The sequence below is a fragment of the Dermacentor andersoni genome, chromosome 9 (genome assembly GCF_023375885.2).
Source record: "Dermacentor andersoni chromosome 9, qqDerAnde1_hic_scaffold, whole genome shotgun sequence".
Lineage (NCBI taxonomy): Eukaryota > Metazoa > Arthropoda > Arachnida > Ixodida > Ixodidae > Dermacentor > Dermacentor andersoni.
Window position 1 is genome coordinate 39,682,003 of NC_092822.1, and position 21,104 is coordinate 39,703,106.

At 47.1% G+C, this 21,104-nt stretch overlaps 1 protein-coding gene across 1 annotated transcript in view; it reads left to right on the forward strand.

Annotated features, from left to right (window-relative positions):
* The window catches only part of LOC126527708 (uncharacterized), a 418,438-nt gene that overhangs the window by 79,329 nt on the left and 318,005 nt on the right, over window positions 1–21,104 (forward strand). The window contains exon 2 of the mRNA XM_055068895.2: window positions 864–959. The gene's annotated coding sequence lies outside the window, so the exon portion shown is untranslated. The remainder of the gene's footprint in view (window positions 1–863; window positions 960–21,104) is intronic.

A 21,104-nucleotide genomic window follows, 5' to 3' on the forward strand; every position in this document is an offset into this window, starting at 1 on the left:
AGGAAGTCGGGGACCATAGAAGCATAAGACAAAAAAAGCAAAAGAACCCGTCGAGTAATGGCCGGAGCGCTTCTGTTTACGACTAGCTCATCCGGGGTGCCGAGAAGAAGCAATAAGAAAAAAAAACTAGAAATAATGAAGAAAAGCATGGATGAAGAAGTGGCATGTAATATATAGATGGTGTGTGAACGTGCCCTGTATGTGTATCTGTGTGTGTGTGTGCGCGCGCGCGCGCTTTTTTTTAATTCAAACATGCGAGCATCCGGATGTGCTCGTAAACAAAGTGATCATGCGGGTACCTGACGAAAGTTATATTGGAGATCTCTGACGAACGACTTGCACACGGGGCCGATGACGGCGATGCGATTGGGACGGAGAGGCTCGAAATTACTGCGCCCGGCAGCATTGCGACAGGCGTTAACTGCACCGGGCCCAGCTCTTATATTTTATGATCCCTCCTCGAAGCTCACACAGGGCGGCCGTTTTTCTTTCCGTCTTTCCTTTTTTTCTGTGCAGGCGGGAGAAGTAAAACTCTCGCCTGTGATTAATTGACGAATTACTCGAATAGCTTTTTTTTTTCAGATCCAGTCACTGAGAGATAAACAAGTCTCGAGAAAGAAATTAACAAGGAATGAATAAAAAAGTTTTTCGATTGCGTACGAACTCGGTGACTTGCGTAGAGGAGTAATGTATACTTTAAGGAATGCCCTGCGTAAGCTTGATTTATTTGCTTTGTAGGGAAAAGCCATTTAGACGCTTACTTTGTACTCGCGTTGACAAATTCGCGCAGCGCCGTAAATTCTGAAGCGACCAGTGAAACAGCGACAATTTTTTTCTTTCTTTTTTCTTCTGCTGTCGTCTAGGTGCTGACGTCACGCCTCCACCATATACGCGAAAGTGGCGTCCGCTCAGGGAGTTGTCCAGCGTCCACCACTGGCTCCGGTCTTCGGATTAAATCGGTGAGTGTCGCATACGCTTTCTCTTCACAATCTCTGCCTTTTAAACGAAATAGGCGTTTAATATAGTCTACTAAAAATCAATTATTAATTACCGGGGTGCGTTTCGTCGTGTTCCGCATCGCCACACTTGAAGATACGAAGAACTGCTCGAGACATTACGTTTCATTGCTGTCCGTGAGAATGCGGTATCACTTCAGCGTCGCAGTTCGTTATGACGCGGTCCATAAGATTCTATATGTTGACTGTGACTATAATCTCTGGCTTATATGTCGATTGTGTTGCTACACGGATGATTTACTGCCCGTAGTAGGCGACGTCGTATGCTAAAACACGATAGATTTTTTTTTCTTACTGAGATGAAAGCAAATAGACGAGTCCTCGTAGGGGTTTGCTGGCGATGGCTACACCTTTCTGACTTGGTTATTGACATCGAAAAAAAATATGTATGAACTCTTGCATGAAGGTAGTGCGTAAATAAAATAAAAGCACGTGTATCGACACTAACGTTAAAGGTCTCCGTATAACAAATGCTCATTGAAAGAAAGTCCGCGTATGTCTCGAACACACCCGTTTGTTTCAAGTGCACTAACAAGACACAGTTGCACCCGTTGCACCCGATGTGATACAGTCAATGTTCGTCACCAGCGCCAGCGCCTTCGAAGAAGAGTTGGAGTACTTTCGTTGCTTTGTGACGCAACACTTTCGATACGTATGTTCCCAATTTCGAAATTTTGTGCACCGCCTTGCATATATGAGGATCAAGTGCTCTTCCGGTATCTTGAGGTCGCCAAGTCGGAGCTTAAATGTACATCACAAAATAAAATAAAGGATTTCATATTATTTTATTGTACCATTAACGTGCCCCATTAGAAATAATTTCATGAGCTATAGGAAAATAAAGGTACAGTTTAGCTTTTTGTTTATTATTAGTGTATATATATATATATATATATATATATATATATATATATATATATATATTTGTGCGGGCACTACAGTAAGGATATCCAGAAGCCGTCGTAGTGCGCCGCTATCACAGCCGTGGAGATCTTGGTTTGAACCTGATTACGATAACATTGTACATCTTTCTTTTACATTCGCACAGCTAACTAGCCAGATTAGGGAATGTAAGCGGAATTATGCACGGACACGCTATCAATTTTAATGTGCGTGTTCATGCAGTTGCATCGGACTGACTATGCATGTGAATTGAAATGAACTTCAAACTTCAAACTCTTTGACAAAGGGAGTATCATATATACACACACACGCTGTAATCCCCAATGATGGTTTTAGCAGGGTGGCACGGAAGTGACGTGTCTCAATCGTTCTTTTTTTGTTTTTGTTTGCACTGGTTCTACATCTGTTTTTTTTTTTTATATAGGGGAGAGAGGTGGGGTTACTACTTAACTTACGCCGGTACAGCTTCGAGCCTAGGCTGCTAGAATCAGGCGAACTCGCAGGGGTGGGGCGCGAGTGCTGGCGAAGAGACGTTGTCGCAATTTAAAACACAGGCGGTGTTTATCTTCGCGCAGTTACGGCAAGCTCGCGCCTCGTCGAGCTGCCATCGTAAACTCGGGTTTTCCGTAGCGGAGAACAGCTGGGCGAGGGAAGGTTTGGTGGATGTGGGGAGAAGGTGGGGTGGCGGAAAGGGGGCTAGTTAACGATTTCGTCGTCAAACTCGATGGAGGCGGGGAAGGGCGACAAAGTGCACACGGTGCACCGTAAAATCGCGCGCGGCTGGAACAATAGGGCTGCGCCTATACGGCTGCTCGGGTAGCGTGCTGGGAATTGAGCGTGAATGTTTTTCTCCAGAGTGTTCCACCGCCCGGTGCTGTGCGCGCCCGACACGTGAGATTGCGTTCAGCGTTTCAATAAAGAACCAGCTCCAAACAAGCATCCGAACCATCAATAAGGCATTGCATACACCCCCCCCCCCCCCCCGTCCCCCTCTGCAAATGAAGTGGTGGTTTTGCAACAGCTTCGCTAAATTAACACTAATTCACTTTAATTATCACCAAATGTCGTGGGTTCGACTCCCCCAGAGGTCGAGGGTTTTATCTTAATTATATCTTAATTAGCAGTGGTTAATTAACTTCACCATAATTAGCATCAATCGTCGTGAGTTCGAGTGCCGCAATGAACACTACCTGCATTAAACCTGCGTTATCACGTTCGCTATCGAACATGATAAGCGATCGATCGATGAGGGTTGATAAGGGTTTGTTCGGGTCGGATCAAGTTCCACAACAGTGATAATGACACCGGAGGGCTGCGTGCGTCATGAGCAAGTGGCACAATGCTTACGCATACTTAACTACCAGAGGAGTTTCTGCGTGAATCTTTTTTTTTTTTTAATTATTATTTCGCGCTCTGCTGCAGTCTGTGTAGGCATTCCCTTCGTAATAATTTATTACGAGTGCAAGGCATACTGTACCTCGTGAACTTATCCGGACCGAGGAAGAAGTGCCACAAAATTCTTTACCTCGTGGAGCGAAGGAGGATGCGACAACAGTACATGGCAATGGCGAATATTTTGTAGACTGTTGTTTCCACTCCATTGATTCTTTGCTTTTGGCTACGCACTGCCCATACGGGCAGCCAGCCCAAAATTACTTATCTTAATGCGAGACAACCACGATCACGGTGCATCTGTAAATATGATGCCTGCATACTTGACAGGTAATCGCGCGCAGATTTCGTTGTAGACTCCTAATAAACTTTTTTAATAATAAGCACGACAAATAAGTAATGACGATAACAAATCAATAATGAATGTTGAATATGAATTATAAAGTAATACAAGTATCGTCGGGCGCAATCATCTTGTGAGGAGCCATTAGAATGTAGGTTTTTTTTTAAGCATGCGTATATGCATGGTGTCCCACCTAACTTGAAAGATCGTTTAAAATTACACTGAAAAAGTCCTGAACGACTCGAACAAATGAATTTTCTTGGCTAATGTATGCAGCAAGTCACATTATTTTCTTTAATTCGCTCAACTGCGGAATTAGGCATGGTTAGTTAATCGACTTTGCAAGTATTCAATCTACGGCGAAACTTGCAATGAGAGAAAGTTGTAGAGCGTTCTCGGAAACGTCTAATTTAGCATATCCTAACCTCCTACTATCTACATAATAATTTTTACGCGACTCAGAGAAAGCCCGCGAAGGATAAAAAGAAGCAAGAGAAAGAAGGAAGAGAAAGAAAAGCGCATGACAAACATGCTTGCTTGCTCGTCGCGATTACAGTGCCCTCAAACGTGCCGCTTATGAACGAACAGCGCGTTTAATCTCGACACCGTCTGGTCTGCTTATCGCTATCAAGACCCGCCGCGAAGGAAGCACATTGTTGGCGTAAATCACACAACCGACGCCTCCGTCGCTGCCCTTTCATTTTCTTAAGCGCCAGCACACAAGGCGAAATGCGCTGTTCGTTCTTGTGCATGCGGCAACTTTCATTTTGTTTTCATATTTCCCAGGCTTTCTTTGGGACTAATTATATAATTAAGCGAAATACAATAAACACTGTAACTTGTTCCGTACAATAGCCAACAACATGCATTTGGTCGCGTTCTCCCAAAGAGGGCTTCAACATATGTTTAAACCTTAAATAAGGTTAACTGGGATACCCTAGCTGTATATGTCCTTGGAATTGAAAACGTAAAACTATATCCCAGTATTCTTCTTTTTAAATATCCGAAATCCACCATTAGTTCGCCGTGATAGGTCAGAATGGCTCGGTCTGCACCCTGTAAGGGCGGGGCACGAGCCATTCTGGCGTATCACGGAATACTAATGGCTGATTTGGAACAAAAACAGTTTGGAATTCTGCCCCTTTCTACTACGTACGTAATTTATCTAGACATCCTGTCGACGAAGCCTTCGCTTATATTGTATATCAACCGCTCCACGAACCGGCCATTGACAATCTGTCGACTTCGGCCCCGTTCCCGCTCCGACAAACAACGCCAGACTCTCCTGTGTGTCTCGAGTATAGACTAGATGATCGGCCTTTTATAAAAGCAAGGGTCCCTGTAGCCTGGTCTCGCTACTCATCAGCCCATCGAAATTAAGCCACACCAGATCTTCCGCAGTAGGGGAGGGCAATAGACTTGAGTAAGCCCGACTGTGTGTGTAGATGCGTACTCGCGCTTGCTGTAGTGCATGCGAACGAGCTAGACCGTTCTCTGTATCCGTTTCTTTCACTCTCCCATCTCCCTCGCCACCAGTAGGGTAGCAAACGGGACAAGGTAACTTCCCTGCCTTCTTCCCTTGCTTTTCCTCTTCCCTCCCCTTTTCCCAACACTCTGTCTCTTTCTCGAACCACTGGGGAGTTACTGTCAGTAAATGATGAGCTGCGTTCGTTTACACGCATAGCCTATACAGACTGCTTATATATGGAGTGGTCCGTGGAGCAGTGCACCGAACTATCTCTGTAAGGGCTGTCGTGCAGTGGCGCACAATTAGCCGGGGCCCCTTTTTGTCCGTGCCCGGTATATCGAATGGCAGCTATGCTCTGGCGCGCGCACGAAAACTCTGCAGCCGCCCTTGCGCCTAGACTCGTCTCGATTTAAAAAGCCTCCGTTCCCGGCGCATAAAAGAGCCGTTAGACCCTCGGGCATAAATACGGGCGGACGCTGTCTGTAGTTTTGTAACGGGCAGTATATGCTCGCACGCGCGCGCGCTCTGAGTACTGCGAAACACTTTAACTACTGTGCGCCTTCGTTTCGTTAAAGTATATAATCGCGGACGCGTTATAAGTTGTAGGTCTCCTAATTGCGATTACAAGAAGGGGGGGATCGGCGCTCTACGAAAAAGTTTGCGCGCCGCATTGGGAAATCGTGTAGAACGAGCTGTACTGCTGCATACACAAGCGCCTTTAAATGTTCATTGCGACAGTGGTGGCTCTTGAGAATTAGGCAAGGGGGGGGGGGGATGCGTAAGGAAAGAGGTCGTAGCAGATCTGTAAAATTGTGTCGAACGAGCTACCAGTATGGAAGATCCTTTGATCACGAATTAAAGGCGTGCATCTTGAAGCCGCAATGAGAGAAGTGTTTTTTTTTTTTTTGTTCCTTGTTTGCTTTAAAGATCTTATCGAATAGCTATAGGCTCGATTTTAATCAGGAGCAGCGACTTCGGTGTAGTTACACTGTAGCGGACGCTCACACACGCAGTTACGACTCGGGTATTATCAGTGTTCTTATATAGACCTCGTTATTCGTACTACAAGAGGCGCGGCTGTTCAGCATGCTGACGGTGTTAGTATATCGTTACAGTAAATAGTCTCAAGGTTACAGCGAGTGTTTTCTAAAATACGCCGGGTTGCACGAAGGTTTCGCGATGGCTTTGCTTTCAGTTCGTCGTTCCACGAGTATCGGCGGAGCAGTGGAATACTGATACGCCAGTGAAAGTCTTGAGAACTTAATTGTCGAGATAAAAGAACACATTGTTAGTTACAATGCCGCGTTATAGAACATGCGTGCGGCTTGTGTCATCTGTAATTATGGTTTATATATTTCTATATATAGTGCTGTTTCAGAGTGAACTGCTAAGCTGTCTGTGAAGGAACTTGACAAGCTGCTATTCTGCGGCCGGCTTCTGGTTTTCCTGATCTCGAAGTTCAAATATAGTAATACAAACCTATCCAAAGTTGTAGTGGCAGGTGACGAGTGATGCTTGGTGCCTTTATCGTCTTTTAGGCATTCTGTGATGAGATGGACATGTGATCATTTTAATCGATATTCTTAAAGGTTGTTGATAGGCTACGAAAAAAAAAGAAAAAGAAGCGCGAGCACATTATAGAACTGCAAAGCACGCTATGTTCGCCTCGGACCTGAAGCGAATCGAGAGGATAATTATCGTTTCTTTTTTTAAGTCGGTTCTGACTACTGACCTGTACGTTGAGCACCACGGAAAGAAGTAACAAGTCGTGTCCTCATAAACATTGTAACAACCGCTTTTCTTGGCCCGAAAGCATAAGATAAATGACAATATCGCGCCTACCTTATGGTAGGTGGGCATGTTGCTGTTACGGTCGTGGGTTTTCGTCTCAACTGGCAGTGTTCGAAACGCGCATTGGTCGTCTGCGACGGCCATATCCGTCTACATATCGAATCGCTTTCAAAATCTGCACACGAACCGACGGGCAAGCGCATGCACGCCCAAATCACATTCGTATATACAGGTCCGCAACGCATCCGGCTTCACATCCCGGATGGATGTTCCTTTTTTACTTTTTGTCTTTAGCGCAAACGGCTTCCGCGTTAATTTTTAAAACGGATTTGAAGCGAGATGCGCGTTATTACATGGATCGCACGAGGATATGTGGCTCTGCGATGGACGATGCATATGAGCTGCGTGGAGAATTTAATCTCCCACCTTAAGGGGGTTCCGGAGAGAACCGTATCGCGGAAACGGGCGATAGTCCAGGAAGAACGATCGACAGCGCAATGTGTGTATAGGGACCTCCACAGTGCCGTCCTCCTCCGTTCCGGGTCTCCCGCCTCATCTGCGATGCGTTCCGTATATACCCTCGCGTCACGCACGGACAACCTGCCCGTATACATACATAGCTTGCGCATTAAGTCGCCGTGGTTTCGGCGGCACTCGAGCTTTCTGTCTCCTTTTCTTTTTTATCAAAGCGCTCCAGGCAACGTGGCATTGCGCAGTCGCCTGCATAACGGGCCGCAATTCAACGCACGTTCGTAACCCGCGAATGCAGCGCGGTCGCGCACTGCCTTTGCCCCCGAGACACGCCGTGCCCTGCGCGCAGCGGTGGTGCGGCAAATGAATTGCGCCCCCCCCTCCCCTTTCCCCCCGGTGTTGTCCGTGTCAACCGCGCCGCGGGCCAGTGTGGGGGGGTTATCACTCGAGGGGTTATCACTCGTCGCGGTCGAACGGCGTCCGTCGATCGCTCGCTGGGGCGCGTGCCGCCGCCGCGGACAGCTTCTATAGAAGACTAGTCTTCGATAGTGTATATAGACATGGCAAAAATGAGGCATCCATCCAAACGGATAGATAAATACGTGCTACGATTTACTTCTCGCGACCTTGCGGTTTCCGCAGAACTTAAAGACTTAAAGACTACATCAAAGACTTAAGTCGATATATATATATAGTCGATAGTCGATATAGTCGATATATATATACATATATATATATATATATATATATATATATATATATATATATATATATATATATATATATATATATATATATATATATATGTCTTTTCCGGCGGCGCATGGCTACTTTCTGTTGACTGCTTACGGTAATTCAAGCGCGATTGCCTAGTTGTGGCTATGCTTGCTGAAAACTTGCCTGTTAACACTTTCCGAACGATCTGTCTGCTCTCTCTCTCTCTCTTTCTGTCTCAAATTGGAAATGGTCATATGACTTAATCTTGCTAAACTGAAGTGTTCCCGGCCTTAACGGCTTGAAATGTATTTTAATGTGTGTATTTGAACGGCATTGCTTGTATATTAGTATCTTGCGTTGTGTCTGGGTTTCCATGTGCAGTGCATGTATGCGAAACTCATTTACATTTTTTGCGTCTACGTGCCACATTGTAGCATATTTCCCTGTATTTTATTAACTTCTTTTTTTTTTCTTTTCTGCGGCTCTAGACAAATGCACCCCTTGTAGGAAGGCTTTTTCGCGCTTTGTCAGGCACTTGCTCGCCTTTGTGTAAATGCCCTTGACAGCTCCGTATTTTGTCGTTGAAATGAATTGCGTCGTTGTAGTTACGCTTTCACAATAACAATAACAAAAATCCACAGGAGAGACTCAAAAATACGAAACGCAGGTGGCGACGCTGCAGTCAAGTTGCCGCACTAGCTTACCGCGTGACGTCATTAATTTTAATATCGTCTGCTCGGGACAATGTGGTTGTTTACTGTTAAAAAAAAGAGGATGGCATCGCATTCTAAAGGAACCAAAAAGACTTAGCATAGCAAAAAATTTCGAGGACGTTTCCTGCTACAAAACGGCCCAGAATATGAGAAGATCATTTGAAATCCCTGATGCCACATTGACGTGCGCCTGCGTTGGCATTCATTTTCGCCTTTCGTAATGAACACTTTCGTGCCAACTTAATGAAGGTGTTTAAACGCTACGGATCCTACCAGATTTAATGACACGCTATTTGTAATGTCTCTTTAAGACCATTTTCGAAAGTATAGCATCCTCGCTAACGAGCTTTGGGCCATAATAGGTCGATCTCAAGAAACTCGCCTTTCGCCATTGGGGAGGGGGGAGGGGGGGGGGAGGGGAGGCACGTTGAAGATCCCCCGGTGGTCAAAATTAATCCGTTGTCCTCCCCACTACGGCGTGCCTCATAGTGAAATTGTGATTTGTTTTCGCTCGTATAAATCCCCGCGGAATTCGATTATCGCTTCTCGCCGAGTCCTCTCGATAAGACAAGGCGGAGTATCTGTGGCCAACCTTTCAAGAGGTTTCCGCTAAAGCACGCTTTGCGTATGCGCCGTCTGTACACGTAGCGGCTGATTAATTCGTTGCAGATGGTATACAGATGGTAAACAAGGATCGCGTTATCTGGTAGCCGTAATCACCTACCAGATAACGCGAATCCTCGTGCTTCAACCCTTTGGCGGTCTTGGCAAGTGCGGACGGAAGTACTGGAGCATGTGCTTCCTGGTTGAACTATGCGAGAGCCTGTTCAACATAGGTACAAACACTCTTTTTTTTTATCGGAAGGCAGCGGAAGTTGAGATATCTAGTTTTTTTGAAACACATATCTCTCGCAACGGCGTCCGAACCCTTGTCGATCATTTCGGCAAATGTACGAATAGACGAATTGGCCCAAATTTCGTCACTCGTCTCTCTGAACTTGTCAAGTTTGGAATGTCAGGCGCTGCAGTTGTGAAATTGAAGGCAGCCGCCGCTCAAAACACGCCCACTTGCAAACCTACAGCGCGGGCAGTTAACATGTATCCTCCCGAGATGTCGAGACATGTCATGAGCACAATCGCTCTCCGAGATGCTTCTTACTACAGAATGGTGTGATACGAAGGGGAAAAAACACATCTGGTATTTCAAGTACTCACGTTAGATGTCTGAAACAGTAACTGTGCGTACGCGGAGAGAGTAACCGTCTCCTCGTGTTTCGTGAGGCAACAACTAAAGTTTAAAAAAAAGTTCGAGTGCCATTCTGCCAGACCAACACACCCTTCCATTCGTTCGTGCTTAAGACTTAATCGGAATCGAATCACCGATATCCGTTTCTATCACCAGAATCTCTGATAAGCGCACATTTGAACTCTCAGTCCTCTTTGTAACGCCGTGATGACATTGAGAGTCCTTAAATAAATAAATAAATAAATAAATAAATAGATAGATAGATAGATAGATAGATAGATAGATAGATAGATAGATAGATAGATAGATAGATAGATAGATAGATAGATAGATAGATAGATAGATAGATAGATAGATAGATAGATAGATAGATAGATAGATAGATAGATAGATAAACTGCCTTTCTTTGCCTAAACACATGCAGAGATGAAGATTTACAGCCATGTGGCGACCTTTGCCATGCTGACGCTGCATCCAGGACTTTCGTGTCACTTAGCGGCGTTCGAAACGCATTTCACGGTTGCTGCTTGTAGTCGTCTGTGACGACGCAACGGCCCAGATCGAAACAGCGTCACTTGTTGCAAAGGGTGGCTGCAACAACGCGATTCAACCGTTTCATATGCACACGCTTCCGCACGCACATGACATCATATCTGGGATGAATGTGCTGCGTAATCGCTTTCGAGTTAGTCTTGAGGGGGCAATTGCAATCGCAGTTGTGCCCTTCTGTAGGATTCGAACTTACATGAATTGACAATGCACGATTATTATTATTATTATTATTATTATTATTATTATTATTATTATTATTATTATTATTATTATTATTATTATTGGAGTCAGTGCGCTGCCAGGCTTCTTCCCTGCTAAGCTAGCGTGTTGACGATGATTATGAGTTCTGCAATATTGGCACAAACAGACTGCAGGGGATAGACCGAGAGGCAGATAGTATCATAATAAAAATATAAAGGAAAAGTTCAAGAGAAACAGATCGCAAATCAGATGAATATAGGCCTGTTCTCCCCTGTTGCGCCGTCAGCCTGTCACCACGAGGTACGGCTATTGAGCTGGTTCAATAGAGCACCAAGGAGAAACGCTTGTTTGTTTGCACGTGCAGTCGAGGTGAATAAATGGTTACCCGTGGCAAGGGATAAAAAAGTTCGATGGAAAAGAAAAAAAATTATAAGAGAGAGAGAGAGAGAGAGAAAGTTGGCACATGCACTTGGACCCAACAACACCGGGATTTTCCGCAGATGCGCTGTTGGAGCGCGATGAGGAAAAAAACGAAAGCTGAGTCACGTGTCAGTGGGTGGGTCTTCGAGACGGGGCCACGCTTAAGTCGTCTAGTACATATACGCTCGTAAAACGGTTAGCACTGCGCTTTCCGATGGGCTTATCGTCTCCCTCGACGAGTGGGAAAAAAAAAAGAAAAATGGATCGCCCCCCTCGTTCGCAAACTGCGAGACAGCTTTACCGCAAGTACACACGTTCGCCGCACTGCACGAACCCGGAAAACTGGGCGAATATCGGGGCCTCTGTTGCACTAACCCGAGCAGAAAAAAAAAGAAAATAGAAAATAAAGAAGAAGAAGAAGTTTACGAGCGTGATTGAGGTGCCTAGCTTGGAACGTTAAGCGATCGCTCTGCGGCTCTTCTTCCCTCTGATAGAGAGAGCGAGAACGAAAAGGAGCGAAGTAGAAGTTTTGGCTAGCACGAAACAATTGAATATTGTAACCCGTGCCTTTGATATGACGTAAAAATAAAAGTGGTTCCACGTGGTTTGATTGTAGGTGACAACGGTGCTTCTGTACTTCGAAATTTTAATTTTTGACGTTTTGTTTGTACAGACCTACGTAAATGTCATTCCGACGAATAAAATCAGTTGGAAGTCAACGCTGCCCGTGTTGTTTCTTGCCTCTCTCCATAAGTTTAACGCGGCTTATGTAAGCATATATATAAAGAGGGAGGGGGATGCCGGCAGGGTAGTCACGGATGTCTGCTGGCTACCGGTGGTTATTCTACACTTGAGGAAGGGGAAAGACAGATAAGAAGAAAAGAAAAAGGAAAGTAAAGAAGGAAAAGAAGCAACCAATCGGTAAACAAACTACAAACGCGCTCGATGAGAAATATTCGTCGACCATTCGAAAGTAGTTTTTCTTTTTTCTTTCTCTCTGTAATTCGGGAAAGCTGCATTGGGAGTACGTATAGTAAAAGTGAACAATACGGGCCATCTAAACCATATTGTGTGTTTTTGAAGGAGACTGGGCATTACAACCACCTGTGAGCACGGTCGCACAGACGGTTGGACAAAATGAAGAAGGAAAACGAAAAATAAAGCAAAGGCGTTTTAGGACTTTTGTGGCCTTTCGCATGCAAGAAGGCCTCGGCGAAGGTCCCAGTGCACCTTTTTTTTTTTCTCTCGAGATCGGTTCGAGATCGCACACACTCATGACACTCTTAAGCAAAACTACACCTTTTTGCCACACAACGATAATCGTCATCTGTCTTGTCCGCATTTCCTTTCTTTAACACGGCGAGCACGGCATACTTCCCAGTAACGAACGTACGGTACGCCCGTTATCAGCATGACATAGCATCCGCGACAGTGAAGTAGCGGGCGCGGCGTTTTCAAGAAAGGAACCGCAAGCAAGGCAGATGACGATTGTAGTTGTGTGGCAGATATACACCCCAAAGGGTGTAATTTTTTCCTTAAGAGTGTAGTTGTGTGGCAGATATACAGCCCAAAGGGTGTACTTATCTGACTAACACTCTTCGAAATAATTACACCCTTTGGGGTGTATCTTGTCCCACAACAATAATCGTCATCTGTCTTGCCCGCGTTTCCTTTCTTTAACGCTGCGAGCCCGGTACTTCTCAGTCACAAACGGCATGCGCGTTATCAGTGTGACGCAGCATTCTTGACAGGAAAGTAGCGAGCGCCGAGTTTTCAAGAAAGGAAACGCAAGCAAGGCAGATGACGATTATCGTTGTGGTACAAATATACACCCCAAAGGGTGCAACCGTTTTAAGAGTGTAAGAGGGCACAAGAATTGCGCGCGATCCGCTTGTTGCCCGTTCGGATGAGGAGCGACTGAGCGTTCGTTAAATGCGACGCCCCGACGCACCCGACACTACTAATAAGCTTGTTTCGTGACGGGAGAGAGTGTCCCCCCCCCCCCCCGGTGGGGAGGGGGGTGGCGGTGAAGCTCTGTGTTACGAGACTGTCGCGAACAGGCTTCCCGCTTACGCCTTGGATTTCCCTACGGGTAGTGCAGTGCGCGACCCCGAACGGGCTCGCTCTCTTACAAACATCGCGGCGGATTTCTCGCATCGACCGGTGCAGTTCACGCATGCGGGGTTCACGGAGTTCCAAGACCCCCCCCCCCCCCCCAGTCAGACGTGGAAGTGTTGGTAATTGCACAACTTGCAGCGTTAACTTAAAAGTTATTGCGCACTTTACGAAATTTACATGCAAAGCAGTCTTATACCGACGCGCTATAAATACTTCTCCCAAACAACGTACGTGCGCGCGAATTCGTGCGAGACTGCTCGCACAGTTCCTCCCCCCCCCCCCCCCCGCTTGCTTTGTTAGCGCGCGCTATGCGCGTTGGATAGAGATGTCTCTGGAAAGACGAAGGTTTCGGAAAGAACTTGCATGCGTCAGACTCGCCCTAAATTGGGTTTATTTACGGGGGGAATATTCTTACTACTCGTTTCTGTATTTCTGCGTTGTTTTGTGCGACGGGTTCTTTCAGTGCGCCGAACAGCTTCGCGCAGCTCACGGATGCACCGGTATGTCTACCGAGATTTTTTTTTTGCGCTCCTTCTTTGTTTGAGCATTAAAAGCGCTCGTGCGCGGCTAAAATTAAGGCAAACAGAGACGGCGTATAGGCGTTAAAATCGCTGGAACGGAATCTGTCGCGGGCTTTGTACCGCGATAACAGAGAGAGAGAGAGAGAGAGAGGGAGAGGGAGGGAGGGAGGGAAGGAGGGAGGGAGGGAGGGAGGGAGGAGCTCTGTAGGATGAAGGGCTTACGCAGCTGGGCTAATGCGGCAGTTTGAACAAAGGCCTCCGGCATTTGTCGTCGTCGCCGACGTTGTGTGAATACGAGCCGCGTGCTATAGGCGACGTTGGGCGAGATTTGCATTACGCTCAATGTTTGGTCTACGCGCGCGCACGCACTCTCCCCTCTCGCGTCTCACTTGTCTCGCCGACTGCGCGTGCAGTGAAGGGAGAGTTACAGGCGCCCGAACGAAAACCCAGCTACGGATTCTCGGGTTGCAACGACGGGCTCGAGCCATTTGTGGCGTGGCGTTATGCTGCGCCGAGCGCACGCGAGGTGAGGGGGAGGTCGCCGGTTCGAATCGCGGCCACGTCGCGATTGGCCGCATGTTCCGGTAGTGACACGGAATGCAAAAGAACAAAAACAAAACAAGGACAACAAGAAACAACGTTTGTAAAGCGCTTACTGCTGACAAATTGGGCAACCGCAGGTGGATGAAAATTATACTCTGGAGGCCCTCCCGATTTCGTCACTTCTCACCAAGCTTCGTGCGCGTGAATAAGAAACAAGGACAAATAATACGCTGGTAGTAAACATGGTAATTGTATCAACGTCAACTTTCCGTTAGAAAGAGAACTACCTTTTTCTTGAAATGTAACAGAGGGTAGGGGGAGTCTTAAATAATTATGCAAATTATTAAAAAAAGGCTATACCGCTTAATTTGGTCGTCTTTCTTCCATATCTACTGCGTACTTTTGCTAACAAAATTTGTTATTCAAGGCTAATTTGGTGTTATCGTAAATACAACAGGATACCTTGTCAAATAAATTCATGGCAATAAGGCTGTCTATGGTTTTGAATAGTGCCATGACTAAGTGATAATTAACCGGATGGATAACTTAAACGATTTCATATATTCCAAGAAGGGCGTGGGCCGCGAGGGCGTTGGGGCCCTTCCTATGAATGTCGTGCCTATGTATATATCACTCTAAAAATGTTTAAACCCTTAAGGGTGTTGGCTTGTCCCGTCGGGGAGACCTCCTACCGTTAAGCTTTAAAATGTCTTATAGCGCACGACAGCGAGCTCCGACCAGACGTGCGACGACGAAACACGTGGACGGACACTGCGTAATAATTCTGACAGCCATGGGCGCACACAAATTTCTAACACGAGAATATGACAGCGATAGCTTGGAAGGTTTATCCAATGCACTTCTCGCGGTCCGCCTGTCGCCGCCATGGTAATTTTCTTGTTACTTGCCAGGAAAAAAAGTCGGCAAACACGATAACTTCATTGGTCCCCGCCAACAACGCGATCTTGCTCCTTAATCTCGAAGGGCGTAACCGGCGGAACAATTAAACACTCTTTATACACCCTTTATATAAAGGTGGCAAAAAAAAAAAAAAAACGTTTAGCGTGCGATTGGTCGAAGCGGCTGGCAGCTAAAGCTGTACTGCATGGAAATTGGGAACGCGGAGCGTCTAAAACGTGGCAGAAAGAAGGTAGAAGGGGGGTGCGATTGCGTTCCTCGGCATTTAAACATACGGGACAACCTTCTCGTTAATCCACCGCTCATTTGTCTCGCGTTCTGCACGCTAGGCGCTAGGCAGGCTTTGGAGCTGCGCAGCTTAGGTCACGTGGGAGGAAAAAAAAAAGATAACGTGAAACATAAGGGCCATTGAATAAGCTTGCGCGCGCAAACGCGTGTGTGCTCGCGCTTTTAAGCGCAGCTGGGACCGAGCAAGTACCCTGGAAAGAAAGAAAAAAAAAACGAGGAGAGGCCGGGTTTGCTTGGTCGCGTCAGGCCGGGGGATTAAGGTTAGTGCGGCTGAACGGGCCGCCCTCTGGGGATTGAGATGCAATGCCTGAGAGAGCTGCGCAGAGAAAGAGAGAGAGGGAGAGAATGGAAGAAGTGACAGCGCGGGCAGATAGCGAAAGAGGAGGTACAGAATGCAGGGAGGAGACAGTGATTGAGCGACTGGGATTGAAGGAAAGAGCGGCAGCTGGAGAGGCGATAGAGTGGACGCGCAGAATGAAGGAAGGAGTGAGAAAAGAGAGAATGGAGAGAAGGAATGATATCTAAAGTAGGGGGCGGGAGTGTAGTGAAAGACAGGTGTAGAATTAACGAAGAAGTGAAAGAGGTAGTGTGAGAGGTAGAGAGAACGATAAAGGAGTAACACTAGGACGGATGATGAAAGATACATGCAAAATGAAGGGAGGACTGAGAAACAGATATAGACAGGGAGTGAAGGGCACAAAAGTTCAACAAAAGATTATGCGGAGAATGAAGGAAGGAGCGAATGAAAAGGGTGAGAGAAAGAATGGAGGAAGGTAGGTGTGACAGAAGGACCGATAATGGAAGCGTTATAGAGTTTATAGATGTTATACATTGTAGAACCTAACGCTGGCTAGCACCGCAAAGCTAAAACACACTTCGACACCAAAACACATCAAACAGCTTGCTCATCTTCTTTTCTGGCCATGGAGAGTACATGCGTACAAAAATAAAAGAAAAAGAACAGGCGGAATGCCTTCATTGGCAATGATTACCTGGGTTCATGCGATTATCATTCGAGTCGTGTGCGCGTGTGTAACTTGTTGATGAGAAATTCGTTACTGGCAGATATTTCAATAATTATCTCTATGTTATATAATTACTGTGTGTAAGTTGTCTGTTCAGTTACATACCCTGTGCCACATACCCATACCCAGTAACCCAAGTTGCCTGATTGCTTAGGCCTCCGTTTATGTGCTGAATGCTGTCTGGCCTAGCAGACAACTCTGGGAAGAGCGCCGTATTGACAGGTTCATGAGGTACGCCGTAGTGGGGGACGCCGGATTAATTTTGACCGCGTGGGACCTTCAACGCGCACTTAAAGCTGAGTACTGAAGTGTTCTTGCATTTCGCCCCCATCGAAATGCAGCAGCCGCGGTCGGGCATCGAACCCGTGTCCTCTTCTTCAGTAGTGCTACGACATAGCTGGCCGTAGCCACTTAGCCAACGAGGCGGGTGACAATCTTTGAGTCGTCGTGACGTATGATAAGCTGGTCGATCATCGGTGAGCGCCGGACTTGTATATCATGTAACGAGTAATTGTGATTCGATGGTAGTTTTTTCCCCCCTTCTGTATGGTTCCGTAGGCCATACAGGGCGTTCACAGATTAACAAAACATACCGCGACAACGACGACGATGATCGACGACGATGAGTTAATCAAAAGGCAGAAAAAGAAAAAAAAATGTCCGCAAGGGAGCTAAAGAAATTTTAGCACATCAAGCGGAGGTTGCAAGCAGCAGCGTTGGATATTTGGCGTGTATGCAAACGGCTCTCCGTGTCACCGGGCACATATCATTTAGTTCCTTATTTCGCTCCGGGCCACGGTACACGCACGCCCTCGGTCGTAAAAAAAGAAAGAAAGAAAGAAAAGGAGAAAGGAGTGTTTTCGTCGTTGCTCGGCGTTTCGCGTTGAGCAGAGGCTGCCGCTGCTGCCATAAAGGGGCCCGACGCGCAGTAAACACAACTTAGCGAGGCGTCACCCGTCTGTAGGGATAGCGCTGCTGCTGCCGGTTCTGCCAAAGGATCGGGGCTGGCATGTGCCGGCGGGTACAACGCCGAAGGGCCCTGTCGGCCGTTTCCGCCATCACGCGGAACCTGCGTAGGCAGTCTGTATACACTGTACAATAATTTACACCCTTAAAAGTGAATGAAGGCGTAAATCTGCGTATAACTCCTGTCATTACACCTTTTCGCTATAAGGTGTAAAGGTGCAAGTTATACACAAGGGTACTACCCTTATTAACTTCTAAAGGTGTAAATTATTTTGCAGTGTGTGTGCGTAATATAATTTGCACCCTTAAAAGTGAGAAAGGATGTAAATATGTGTATAACTCACCCTTACACCCCCAAAGAGGGCGTAATGGTTGGAGTTACAGACATATTTACATCCTTGTTCACGTTTAATGGCAAAAAAAAAAATGGGTATAGGATGCGTGTGATCTGCACGGGCTCAGTCATATTTAACCAAAACATGCCTTAATCACCTTTTCCTTCCCTTTCACGAATGCTGCCGCGGATATATCTGGCATGGGGATCCCTAAGTGCTATAGCTTAACGCATGCTCCTTCCAAAGCCTCCGGTGTAATTGTTCCTTGCAGCCTGTGTTTCTCAGAATTAGACCGATAGGAAGGACGTGTCTTGATTGTTCGGGTTCAGCCTGACGACGGCCGCGTACGTTCGCCTTTGTCGCGAAGCGAGAAAGGCAATGCTTGCGGCGCCGCGAGCTAGTCAAGATGGAGCCGACCGGCTTACTCTTTGTTACAGCCGGCATCTACGTTCCTCAAGCGCAGTTTTAAAACGAGAGTTCTGTCTGTCTGTCTTTCTGTCTATGTCTCTCTCCTTCTGTCTGTCTGTCTCTCTCTCTGTGTGTGTGTGTGTGCGTGCGTGCGTGCGTGCGTGCGCGTTAATGCGCGCGTTTGATGCGTTTACGTTCCTTTACGCCGTTCGTATACCATCGGAGACTTTCCCTGCGCAGCGTCCCACCGTATATACGGCGGCGGCTGGTGGGACCGCCGCTATTCGCTCGAGAGAGTCGGCTTTCACCTTCCATTACGACAATCGGCCTCTTCGTCGAAATCCCCCGGCCTGTGCGCCACTTCCTCCATACCCCCGGCTTCTCCCGCTTCTCCGAACCCGTCGGCGGCGCCGAGTCGATCGGCCGTAATTTTCGGCGCCGCGACCACCGTTTCTCGCAGCGGCGGTCTCTATTACCGGCCGCGGCGTGTGCCCGACGGTGAAGTCCATCTATCGGATAGAAAGGGGTTTGCCAGGGTGGGTGGGTGGGTGGGTTAGGGGCTTGAAGGGGAGGTCGTGAATCACGGTGGCCGCTTTTCCGCGAAGCAGGTGTAATTGCCTTCCCGCTGCGCCGCCGCAGAAGCGTATATAGTTGCGGCCTGGCGGTGCGCGGAAGAAATCAAAGAAGAATGGCGGCGCGCAGTATTGGGACTGTGTAGTTACGTGCAATGTTGCCGGAAGCCGAGATGACGCGTTGAAGAAGCTTCATTTATCCGGGACACTGACAGAGCGTGGCTGGGGTGGGGGGGGGGGTGAGGTCGGGGGGCGACGCTCGCACGACGTAAGCATGCTGAAGTCACCGTATCGCTGTATGGGCTCACGTAGTTGTCGGATACCGAGAAGCATCGCTGAACCCTATGCAAGAATGTTTTGTCCGGAGCCAGTGGGCATACGGGAAGTTGCTTTGTCGATAGCCAAATACACGCGTACGATCTGCGCGCTTGAATTGTACGCCGAAACTTTCCTGTAGGTTCTGTCTTTTTTTAGAGGTGCCTGCGTGCAAAATGCTGGCGTACAGGTCCAGCGTACGCTGCGCTTCATCAGGCGTAGAAACTACTCGCACCTCCGTCAACCTTCAATGAAAAAAAAAAGAAAGAAAAGAAAAGCAAGAGAGAAAGACCGAAAAACATAACTCTCCCCCTATTTATCGCATTGAATTATTGTCTGATCGATTTATTGCCGAATTTATTCTTCTCGAAAGGTGCCAAAGGAGGTGGCGCTGCGAGCATTTGAGGTGTATAGTTACGGTCCACTACGGCAACTCCATTAGGAATGACAGCGAGTGAAAATCGTGCGAATTGACGCGTACGACGAGATATACATTCGCTTCTAGGCTATCCAGGCCATCATTAATGCAAGTGGTGCAAGTTGGACCATCAGAGCGAGTAGAACGTATATCGTTTGGCGTATTAGTTAACACGCGTATATTAAAGCGAAGATGATATTCAGTTTACGTTCTTTGATGCGTTTAGATATGCGTCCTACTTTTCTTTTTGTGCCATGCACCTCTCGTCACTATTCTTCCATTATTCAAGTATTATTGCGCAACAAAAGATGCGCTGACGTAAGAAGACACACCAAGCGCGCTTGGTGTGTCTTCTTCTCTTAGGTCAACGTTTTTTTCTCGTTGCGCAATAATACTTCAGTAATGGATTACCAACTTGCCCGGAATGCTGCTCTCGTTAGGTTCATTTCTAGTTCAACGGGCCCTTTCCTAAATGTTCTTTTGCGCTTGGTGTGTCTTCTTCTCCTACGTCCGCGTCTTTTTTGTTGCGCAATAATAATTGAGTAATGGATTACCAACTTGCCCGGACTGCTGCTCTCACTATTCTTCCCTCGACGAGCATCAAATGTCGCCTTCGTCCTTGTGGCATCAGTGCACCGACGTCTCCCAGTCTACGACTGCGTAAACTGGCTGTTGCGACTCAAAGTGGAGTTTGGGCCGAGAATCCACCAAGGCCATCGACGAGTACGTCCGGTAGTAAGAGTGAAGGCAAAATAGTTTATTACACCTTACTTACACTGGCTCCAGATACGGAAGCCCGCTCCATGCAGGAGTGCATATTAAACGTCCGACTTCACATCAGGACATGTCAGCCCTCTCTCACTGCACGAAAGGGATCTCCTTTTAATACCGTCGTCTTCCCTAGGCGTCTAGACTAGGAAATCTGGTGACTGTGTGGCGGCAAATCACAATCGCCGAATCAGTCGCAAAATCCCGCCCATGTTATCGCACCATTCCGCCGAATTGTACGGTGACACTGCGTAACACTAGGAACGCCTTTGCGGGTTGCGTGACAGTGCCCACAGAAACAGTTCGTGTGTACGTGCGTTTGTGCGTGTATAGCTCCTTAATTTTTAAATTTTTTTAGATCCTTCTCTCTCTCACCTATTGCATCCCCTTGCCCCTCCCCCAGTACAGGGTAGCCAACCGGAGATAATCTCTGGTTAACCTCCCTGTATTTCCTTTGCCTTTCTCTCTCTCTCTCTCTCTCCACCGAATGGTGCATCTCCGAGGCAACTCCGTCTCCGATGGCGCTAAATATGCCCCCTCATGTTTAGCAAGCGCGTCGCAATCTGGGAATCCGAAGTCGAAGCCGTTCCCACGGTAGCATTCTACATTGGCCATTTTCATCATTATTTCAGGTTGTCGGGTGCTGGTAGAGGTCTTGAGGTAGAGGTGTTGAGGT